Source organism: Spermophilus citellus (genome assembly GCF_964194105.1).
Source record: "Spermophilus citellus genome assembly, chromosome: 4".
NCBI lineage: Eukaryota > Metazoa > Chordata > Mammalia > Rodentia > Sciuridae > Spermophilus > Spermophilus citellus.
Window position 1 is genome coordinate 180,022,603 of NC_138185.1, and position 10,990 is coordinate 180,033,592.

A 10,990-nucleotide genomic window follows, 5' to 3' on the forward strand; every position below is an offset into this window, starting at 1 on the left:
TTCCATTTCAAGTTTTCTAAGGAGCCATTTACTGCTTTCCAGATTGGTTGCACCAATTTGTAGTCCCATAATCAATGTATGAGTGTGCCTTTTCCGGCATATCCTTGACAACACTTATTGTTGTTTGTATTCTTGATAACTTCCTTTCTGACTGGCGTGATATGAAATCTTAGAGGACTTTTGGTTTGCATTTCTCTAATCACTAGAGATGTTGAACATTTTTTCATGTATTTGTTGATGAATTGTATATCTTCTTCTGAGAAGTGTCTGTTCAGCTCCTTAGCCCATTTATTGATTTTTTTTTTTTTGGTGTTAAGTTTTTTGAGTTCTTTATATATCCTGGAGATTAGTGCTCTATCTGACGTGTGTGGCAAAAATCTCCCAAAATGTATGCTCTCTTTTCACCTTATTGATTTTTTTCTTTTGCTGAGAAGAAGCTTTTAGTTTGAATCCATTCCATTTATTGATTGTTGATTTTATTTCTTGTGCTTTAGAAGTCTTGTTAAAGAAGTTGGGACCTAATTCAACATGATGAAGATTTGGGCCTACTTTTTCCTCTATTAGGAAAAAGTCTAATTCCTAGGTCCTTGATCCACTTTGAGTTGAGTTTTGTGCATGGTGAGAGATAGGAATTTAGTTTTATTTTTCCTGCATATGGATTTCCAGTTCTCCCAGCACCATTTGTTGAGAGGATATCTTTTCTTCAATGTATGTTTTTGGCGCCTTTGTCTAGTATGAGATAACTGTATTTATGTGGGTTTGTCTCTGTGTCTTCGATTCTGTACCATTGGTCAACATGTCTATTTTGGTGCCAATATCATGCCATTTTTGTTACTATAGCTTTGTAGTATAGTTTAAGGTCTCATATTGTGATGCCTTTCTGCTTTATCTTCTTGCTAAGAACTGCTTTGGCTATTCTGGGCCTCTTATTTTTCCAAATGAATTTCACGATTGCTTTTTCTATTTCTATAAGAAATGATGTTAGTATTTCAATTGGAATCACATGGGCTAGTATGGCCATTTGACAATATTAATTTTGCCTATCCAAGAGCATGAGAGAGCTTTCCATCTCTAATTATTCCCTTTAACTTCTAGAAGAAAAAAATACCACAATGTGATATTTTATACTGTGAAGTATATACTACATATACTACCTTAAACATATGCTACAGGGCTGGGGGCTGTGACTCAGTGGTAGAGCACTTGCCTAGCATGCATGAGGCACTGGGTTCAATCCTCAGCACCACATAAAAATAAACAAATAAAATAAAGGCATTCTGTCCATCTGTAACTACACATTTTTTTAAAAAAAAAAACATATGCTACATACATATGCAATAGATTTTGTATTATAGACTCCAGAAGAATCAGGAGTTATCTTTTTTTTTCATCATTGTACACAGCAACAGGCTCTTGATGACATTTGGGAGAATGGCCAATTTTACAGGTAAGCAGGATGGCACCAGAGCATACCATGAGCAGTGATCATCAGAAATGAGACAGGGCACTGTGTTTACTGGCTTAATTTGAGGGCTGTTCCTGTGGAGTGTATTCTGCCATGACTTATCTGCAGGATGATAAAAAGCATAGCAGGGAACCAACTATATTCTTATTTGTTTTATTACTTATTCTAGTGAGTCTTCTTATAATATGGGCATCAGAATAATGCAAGGACAGACAACAGAAATACCAGCAAGTAAGTTTGTCAGTCCAGCTCCCATTTAAATTCACAGCATAGCCTCATATGTTACCCAACAGATAAAACACAGATACCAGTCTGTTTTTAATTTAGGACCATAATTTAACCAAGTCTCAACTAGTGAATATTTATATAACTGTATTATATTTGTAATATTTTATATAAAATATTGAACTAATATTCTTATAGGTATTCCATATCTGCATCAATATTTCTTCAGGAAAAAATATTCAAAATATGGATTTTTGACTGAAGTGCTATGTACATCTTTAAGGCTTTTGATTCAAATTCCTTGGTCCTACTTTTCAGAATCCCCCAATCTTTTAACACACTCACTTCCTTCCTCACCAGACTTACATTCCACAAAAAATCATGTAGTAACTCCCTTGTATGTACCTTCGGCTCCCTTATCACCCTTACTTCATTGTACTGGTAGCAAAATTATGATTCTTGTTAAGTTCAACCCTTCTAGCTACTCTATACCAGCACCCAGGCAGCGTGAGGCTGGAGAAAAATGCCCAACCACATTGGCTGGTCTCATTTTAAATTTGTGACCACCAACTTCAAATCAGTCCTTAAAGTGTGCCAGGACACTGTGCTAGATGTCTCTAGAACATTCATTCTCTCAGTATCTTCCTCAATTTTTCCACACCATTTTACTTCTTCTCAACTGCCTCCTTTTCCACTCTGATTCTCAGGTTTCTAGCCCACTGTGCAAACTGAAACATCCAGAAGGCAGAGAATCCATAGATTGCGCCACCACATTATTGTCTTAACAATGAGTATTCTGTGATAGCATCTCCCCAACTGTTAGCACAGATGAGTAGTCACTGCTCCTGTTTCCTTCAACGTTATCACTCCAGCGATTTTGTTCTTTTGCTTCTATGTTATGATTTGAGGCAGTGCATCATTCCCAGCCACGTATAAACTGTTGCTTTTTTTCCCCATCTTAAAATAAATATTTTCTTTTGAGCCTTTATCTCTTGCCAACTATTGTCCCCTTCTAGTAAAGCTATAAATACTTGTTTATATTCAATCTTGTATTTCTCTTCTTCCATTCTCTTGTTATAACCATCATCAATGGAAGGTTTGCATATAATAGGATTTACCAATTTGATGAGTTTTGCAAATATAGACAGTCATAGAGCAATGATAATTAAGATAGGACCTTTTCATTGCCCATTCCAAAGTACCCAAACTATGGTAGACGTCTTTTCCCTAGGGTTTTTTTTTTTTTTTTTTTTTTTTTTTTTTTTGGTGCTGGGGATTGAACCCAGGGCCTTGTGCACGCAAGACAAGCACTCTACCAACTGAGCTATATCCCCAGCCCTTCCCTAGTTTTATATAAATGGAATTACAAGGTATATAGCCTTTTTGTAAGACTTATTTCAGTCAGTATAATACTTTGTTTTTTATTTATAGTTGTTTGCTTTTTTAATAAGCTTCGTGTCACGATATCAATATACCACAATTTGTTTATCAGTTCACCCACTGGTGGGTATTTGAGTCATTATCAACTTTTAGCTATTATGAATAAAGCTGCTACAAACATGTATAAACAAGTCTCTGTGTGTACATATGCCTCCATTTCTCTTGGGTAAATACTTACAAATGCAATTGCTGAGTCACATAAGAAGCATACATTTCATTGTAAAAGAAACTTCCAACTGTTTTACAAGTTAGCTGTACTATTGTGTATTTTCCATACAAATGAAAACTAGAATGATAGGTCTAGTTGTTCTACATCCTCAACAACACAGGGATTTCAGGCTTTTAAAATTTCAGTCATTCTAGTGAGTTGTAGAGGTATCTCATAATGTCTTTAACTTGCATTCATCCAATGATTAATGACCTTGACCTCTTTTCATGTATTTATTTAGCATCATATAGCTTCAATTGTCTGCCCATTTAAAAACAAACAGGTCTGGTAGTGTATCTCAGTGGGTAGAGCAGTTGCTAGCATGTGCAAAGTGGTTTTGATTCCCATCACTGGGGAAAAAAATTCACAAAACAAAACCAGGTTGTTTGTATTTCTGTTATTGGGTGATTCGTACTTTATGTATTCTGGGAAGAAATCCTCTCTTCTTTCAGATGTGAGTTTTGCCAATATTTTCTCTCAGTGACTTACATTTTTATTTTCTTAGTGATGTCTTTCAAAGAACATAAATTTTGAATTTTGATGAAGCCCAACTTATTGAGATTTCTTCTAATTTAAGCTTATGCTCTAAGAATCTTTCATGACACCAAGGTCAGGAAGATTTTTTTTTCTGGAAGTTTTATACTTTTATTTCATAGGTTTAAGTTTATGATTCATTTAAAGTTAATCTTTGTTGGGAAATAAGAGTTGAAGTTCGTTTTTTCCATATATATATCCAGCTACCTCATCAGTATGTTTTCTTGTACTTTACATTCCCACCTGTTAAAATAGATGAATACATATTATTACACTCTGTCTTTTCCTTTTGAATTATACCAGTATTTTTGTTAAATATGAATTTATTATATATGTAGGTTTATTGTTGGATTCTCTGTTCTGGTGACCTATATGTTTATACTTAAATGAATACTACACTTTTTTGATTACTATAGCTCAATAGTAAGTTGTGAAATCAGGCAATGTAAACACTAACACTTTCTTTTATTTCCTCAAAATTATTTTGGCTATTCTAGGTGTTTTGCATTATCAAATACATTTTAGAATAAGCTTGTCAATTTGTATTTTGTTAAAGCCTGTTAGGATTTTGATGGAGATTACTTTGAACTTATAAACCCATGTTGGAAAAATCAGTATCTTAATAATATTGAGTTTTCCAATATGGTTGGAAATATTTCCATATCTTGGCTGTTTTGAATAATGCTGCATGAAGATACAGGTATTTCTTCAAGATACTGTTTTACTTTCTTCAGATATATATCCCAAAGTGAAATTGATGGATCACATAAGTAGTTATATTTTTAAGTTTTCCATAATGGTTGTACTCATTTATATTCCCACCAACAGTGCACAAGGGTTCCCTTCTCTCCACATCTTCACTACACTTGTTATCTCTTATCTTGTTTGGTAATAGCCATCCTATCAGGTACGAAGTGATGCTCCCTTGTAATTTTAATTTGCATTTCACTGATGATTTTATCTCCACCATTGATTTATTAGCTACACCTGTTTTGTTTTTCAAAAGTGATAGTCATTCTAGGGTTCACAGTTATGCATCTTGTTTCATCCTACTTTCAAAAAATATTATACTTATTCATGCAGAAGTTTCAGACCTTACAACGGTATCTCTCAATCCCTTTCCTTCCTGTGTGCTATGGTTCTCAGACACTTTGCCTCTTTGCATGCTATAAACCATCTAATTCAATGATGTTAGTTGTGTTTTAAATAGTGGATTATCCTTTTAAATATCTAAATAAGAAAAAGTTTCACATCTATCTATATACTTACTATTTCTGGCACTATTCATTTCTTTGTGTAGATCTGAGGAATCCTTCATTTGTTGTATAGGGCTACTGGTAATAACCTTTGTCAGCTTTTGTTGTTGTGTTTTAATTTGTGGTAAGGACACTTAACATCTACTCTTATAAATGTTTAAGTCTACAATATAGTTTTATTAATTTCTGGCACAAGGCTGTACAACAGAGCTCCAGAATCTAGTCATGTTGCATAACTGAAAAATTGTATACTTGTTGAATACATCCCTCTTTTTTGGTCTTAAAGTGTTTTTATTTCACCTATATTTTCATGTGTGTAGGATTCTGGATTGACAGATTTTGTTTTTCCTTTCAGAACTTTAAAGATGTTCAGTTGTCTTCTGATCTGTGTGGTTTCTGATAGTCTGTTGTCATTATTTCTCTTTATGCAGTATATATATATATATATATATATATATATATATATATATAACATTTTTTCCATGTATATATCCAGCTATCTCATCAGTAGTATCCAGCTACTTCATCAGTAGTATCCAGCTACCTCTTCATATTTTTTTCATTACCAAAGGATTTCAACAGTTTGATTATGATGTGCCTAAAGTAGATGATGTTTATTATATTTGGGATTTTTGAATTTTAGAGTTTTTATTTTCAACAAATTTAGATTTTTTATCATTCTTTTTTCAACTATATTTTATATCACCTTTCTCTTTCTATATTTTATATCACCTTCTCTCCCTCTGGAACTCCAGTTAAATGAACTCTAGCCACTTTTCGATCTGTCACACAAGTCACTAATTGTGTGTATGTGTGCACGCTCATTTTTGTGTGTGTGTGTGTGCTTCATGTCTACAGTTTCTATTGAATTATCTTCAAGTTCAGTTACCTTTTGTGACTCTTTGTTATAGCTTCAATTTCTCTTCTTGTCAAGTTTGTTTCTCTTAGCAACCTCACACATACTTGTAAGATGCATAGCACTTTTTTAAAGGTCCTTGTCTATGAATTCCACATTCTCTGTCTATTCTGGGTCTATTTCTATTGATTGACTTTTATTCTGTTCATAAGTAATAGTTCTCTGCTTCTTTAAAGGCTTGGTGGCTTTTATTGAATATAGAATTGTGAATCTTTCTTTATTTGCTATGGGTTTTTATTGTATTCACTTAAAGATTATTAAGGTTCTTTTCCTGAGATCCAGTTATGGTGCTTGAGGTTCATTCCGACCCTACTGAGACTTGATTTTTAAGCTCTACCAGGCTGGGACCACACAGCTTTCTTTGGGGACTAATTTAGTTTCATCACTAAGGTATGCAGCTTCTGAGGATTGTATCTAGCATATATCATTAGAGTCTCCCTAGTTTGATGATGAATTCCTTTGAGCACTGTGTGACCTCCAGAAATTATTCTGGCAACCTTTTCCCTAACCTTAAGAAAATTTCTGTGAAGAAAGTTCATATCAGTACTTAGCCAAAGAGGAGAAGACCTCTTCAGAATCTTCAAAGAAGTCCCCCGGTCTTCTGTAAACTTAATCTGACCAGCATTCACCTCATCATTCTGCTGAAACTCTTTGCATCAAGGTCATCCATGATCTCCAAATTGTCAGTATAACCCTTGCCTGTATTTCAGATTCACAGAAAATGGTTAACTCTTCTTCAGAACTCAAAAGCTACTATTGAGGACATAAATAAGATAACATACAGAAGCACTAAGTAAATTTGTTTAGCATTTGTCATGAATTCTCACACTTTCTTAATGTGGGGCTTACATAGGTGAAATGCTGTGAAGATTGAGGATTAGATATTTGAATTTCTTCAGTGGGCTATAGGATGATTTGGGCAGAGGAACATTTCTTCCAGGAGATTAGAAATTGTAAGAGGAGATGTTTTGGAGTGGGACGCTATACTGGTTAGTTTGCATTTAAGAGGCATACTTGCTAACAGGTTGTTTGCTACTTTTAGGAATTAGCTAACCCTAAGAGGGGCAAGCCTCAAAGTATCATAAAATACAGAATATAAAAAACATGATTAATACACAGCTACAACAAATTGACCCACCTCAAAGAGATTTATCTTCATCAGGTATGAGAGAGATGTGATGATTCCTGGAGAGTTTGATCTAGTCATGAGTCTGGTGACCAGGGACACTACTATGAATGGGCCACTGTCTTCTCTCAGCTAGGCTGCTACAGTTTTCTCCTTGCTTCTAGTTTTACTACCTTCACACTGTAGTCATGGTGATGTTTATATGTTGCATGTCTAATCATGTTACTCATCTGCTTAACACCCTACAGTGCCAACCCCCTACTTATAGAATCAAGTCCAAACTTGTAAAAATGGGATACAGCTATTGGTTAGTCCCATTCCTTGTCTTCAAAGACCTATACTCACCACAAAATACACAGTCTAATCAGCTATACTGACAACTCCCCATCCCCATCAGTTCTTTTAAAACATCAAGCTCATCTTTTTTTTGTTTTTTAGAGAGAGAGAGAGAGAGAGAGAGAGAGAGAGAGAGAGAGAGAGAATTTTTTTAATATTTATTTTCTAGTTTTTGGTGGACACAACATCTTTATTTTATTTTTATATGGTGCTGAGAATCGAACCCAGTGCCCTGCGCATGCCAGGCGAGCGAGCTACCACTTGAGCCACATCCCCAGCCCTCAAGCTCGTCTTTATACTTATTTTTTCCCCAGTACTGGGGAAACACAAGGCCTCTCACATTCGAGGTGAGTGCTCTAACACTGAGCTACACTCCAGCCTTCTGATTATTCATGCTTGTTCTCTCTTGTTCTAACTTTAAAGAATCCTTCAGTCCTTGACTCAAACATATCCTCCTCACAGAGTTTTTTCCCAACTGCCCCCAATACAGGCCAGCTTCAGGGACCCACAGAGTCCTGCTTGGTCACCACACAGCCCACTCCCCTTCCTCATCACAGCTCTAATTGGACTTCTATGATTCTATTTATTTCTTTCACTTACCATGAAGACAGGGATCATATAAATGTGTCCGTGTCTGTATTACCAGCAACTTGTATGGGGTTTTGGGAATAGCAGTCTTTCAGGAAATAAATCTAAAATGCATGAAGGTGAGTAAAGTAGTGATCTCTAGGACCAGGCCTTCTCAGAAAGGGACTGAACGGAGAGGTTGCTTTCAGAAGTGCTTCAGACTTTTAACACTTTGTTGGGATGAGTAGTAGACCTTGAATTAGAACCAAACTGATCTCCAGGAGAAGAGAAAAAAGAAAAAGTAGCATTTTCTTGGTAAATTTCTTCTATATTCACTTTGGGTCATGTAGTTCTTTATGTGCCAAAAGGTTAATATACCCCTCAGTATCAGTGAGTGCTCTGACCTTCAGTTGACGACGACATTGGACAGAAGACGTCATAAGAAATTCAGTGTTTCTGAAAGACAACAAAAATTCCAATGTGCATTACAAAGAACACTTTATAACCTTTGTGGTATTTCTCTATGTTCAGCATTAAAGGTGACAGGTGCTATACCTCCATTTTTCTGAACCTTTAACTTAAGCAATATTTTTCAGATAAAGAGAACAAAATTTATAGAAGATTGGAAACCCCCAAAGACTAAAGTAATATTTCTATAGGAAAATAAGTTCTTAAATATCTAAAAGGAATGAGAAACATGGAGGAGGATGTAGAGGTGCTAAATATCCCCCCTGAATTTTGATTGAGGGCCAGACTAGAGAAATGAGCCTGAAACTATAGCAGGAGGTATTAGGTTAGACAACAGGGAAATGATCATGGCAATTTGAGAGACCCAGCACCCACCCACCCACATACACCCACACAAACACACACATACTTTCTGCCCCTCCCTCCCTCCCTCCCTCCCCCCTACTCCCTGTCTAGCAGATCAATTAATACCAAGTTTGTTTTAAAAGCAATTCTGATTTAAAAGATACAAGGGTATACCAGACAACTTCCAAGGCAACTTTAAGCAAAGTGGCAGAACTTTTATTCCTCTAGCAGTTCTCCTCTTGTTTATGGCTTTCTCAGCACTCTTTCTTCCATGTCAAGGAGATGTTGTCAGAAATTGTGAAAATTGCTGGTAACAGTTCTATCATCAGAAAAGCAATCATGCTGGGTATTGAACGTACTGAGGACAATGCATTAGAAATATAAGGAGGGGTCACTAAGAGTAGGGTGGGGGTAAGGTTTTTCCTTATTATGTATAATGAAACAGAATTTAAGAAACATATATCTAACTAAATATTTGCTCCTCTCAAATCCACCAGCATCAGCCAGAGTTAGGACTAATGGATTTGAAAATAAGGGCAGATTTAAGTGCATGTCATTTAAGCAAGAACTTGTTGAACATTAGAAGATTGCTAGGAATCTCAGACAAGGATTTGTGCATTGTAGGTAGTTGGATTAGAAAGCCAGTTGGTAGAGTGCTTTTCAAATGTAAGATTCTGTGTCTATTATTTACTCATGTAGGTAAGTGTGTTAGGCACAGTTGTGTAAAAGTGCCAGCTGCAACTGTTTATTACTCTGAGAATGATTTCTTTTCTCTGGACTGTGGCTTTCCACTTCACAAACATAGCATCTGTAGCAGCAAGAAGGTTTTATAGCCCATTCTGTCCTTTTTGTTTCCAATGTTGTTTGGTGTTACATGGGGGTGGGGATGCAGGGGAAAGGAGTGTCCCAGCTGGAAGCAATCTCCAGGGAGTATATGTCCTACCTAGAATGATCCCTGACTCTCTGCTGTCTTCATGTGGTGTATGAAGCACCCAACTGCAGGAGGTTTTCATTTCACTGTATACCTATTCCATTTTCCTTAGTCTATCTTGTCTCCAGATTTATTATCTATTAGTATAAATTATATGGCTGTTGTTCTGTTTCATTCCCAGGGTCTTTGGGACTTGGATTTCTCTTTAGCCCTTGACCAATACTACAATTTTCATATTTGCTTTTCTCTCTTAGCAAAATTGAGATTTTAGGTTATGTGCTGCCAAATTATAAAAAATATATGGTTGTTATATATATTTTTTATTTTATTTTTAAAAAGAGAGAGAATTTTAATATTTATTTTTTAGTTCTCGGGGGATACAACATCTTTGTTTGTATGTGGTGCTGAGGATCGAACCCGGGCCGCACGCATGCCAGGTGAGCACGCTACCTCTTGAGCCACATCCCCAGCCCTGGTTGTTATATTTTTACACATCTATAAATCCTTCAATTTATTAAGAAGAAGAAATTAAAAGACCTGGTTACTGTAGAAAATTAGAAACACAGAAAAGAGTCAAAGAACCAGTCATTAAAATAGTGAAGTGATAGCCAGTAGTGTCTTTTTGGTGGCAAAATGAAAAGTGCATGGTTTCTCCATGGAATAAGGAGACTTAGGTTCTACTTCTGTAGTTTCCTGGCTTTGTGATCTTTATCATCTCAGTAAAAGTGAGGCAAGAATCAAACATACCATGAGTGTGGAGTAGCCTACGCAGAGCACACATTTTCTCCCCATTCCCACCCCACCTCGTGGCAGTTCTTAAAAAGAGAAAAAAGAAAATAGAGAGGGAAAAGAATCTATTGATCTGATATTACTTTATCTAAGGCCTTCAGAATAGTTGATACTTTCTATGAAATACACTTTTCTTGAAATTCAATTGTATGGAAAGATTGAACCATTTTTATGAAAAATCAAACAGGTCTAGGAAAGCAGGTCTTTTCCCACAAGGCCCACACACCTCTGAAATCCTGGCTATGCCCTTCTCTTCAGCCCCTAGAGGGCAGCATGCACTAAAAGAAACTCACCCAAAGCCCAATTAGAATCCATTTAAATGGCCACTTACCTTAGATCCAATTGTTTCTCATCGCCCTTAAAAAAGACCTTGGAGAAATCTCA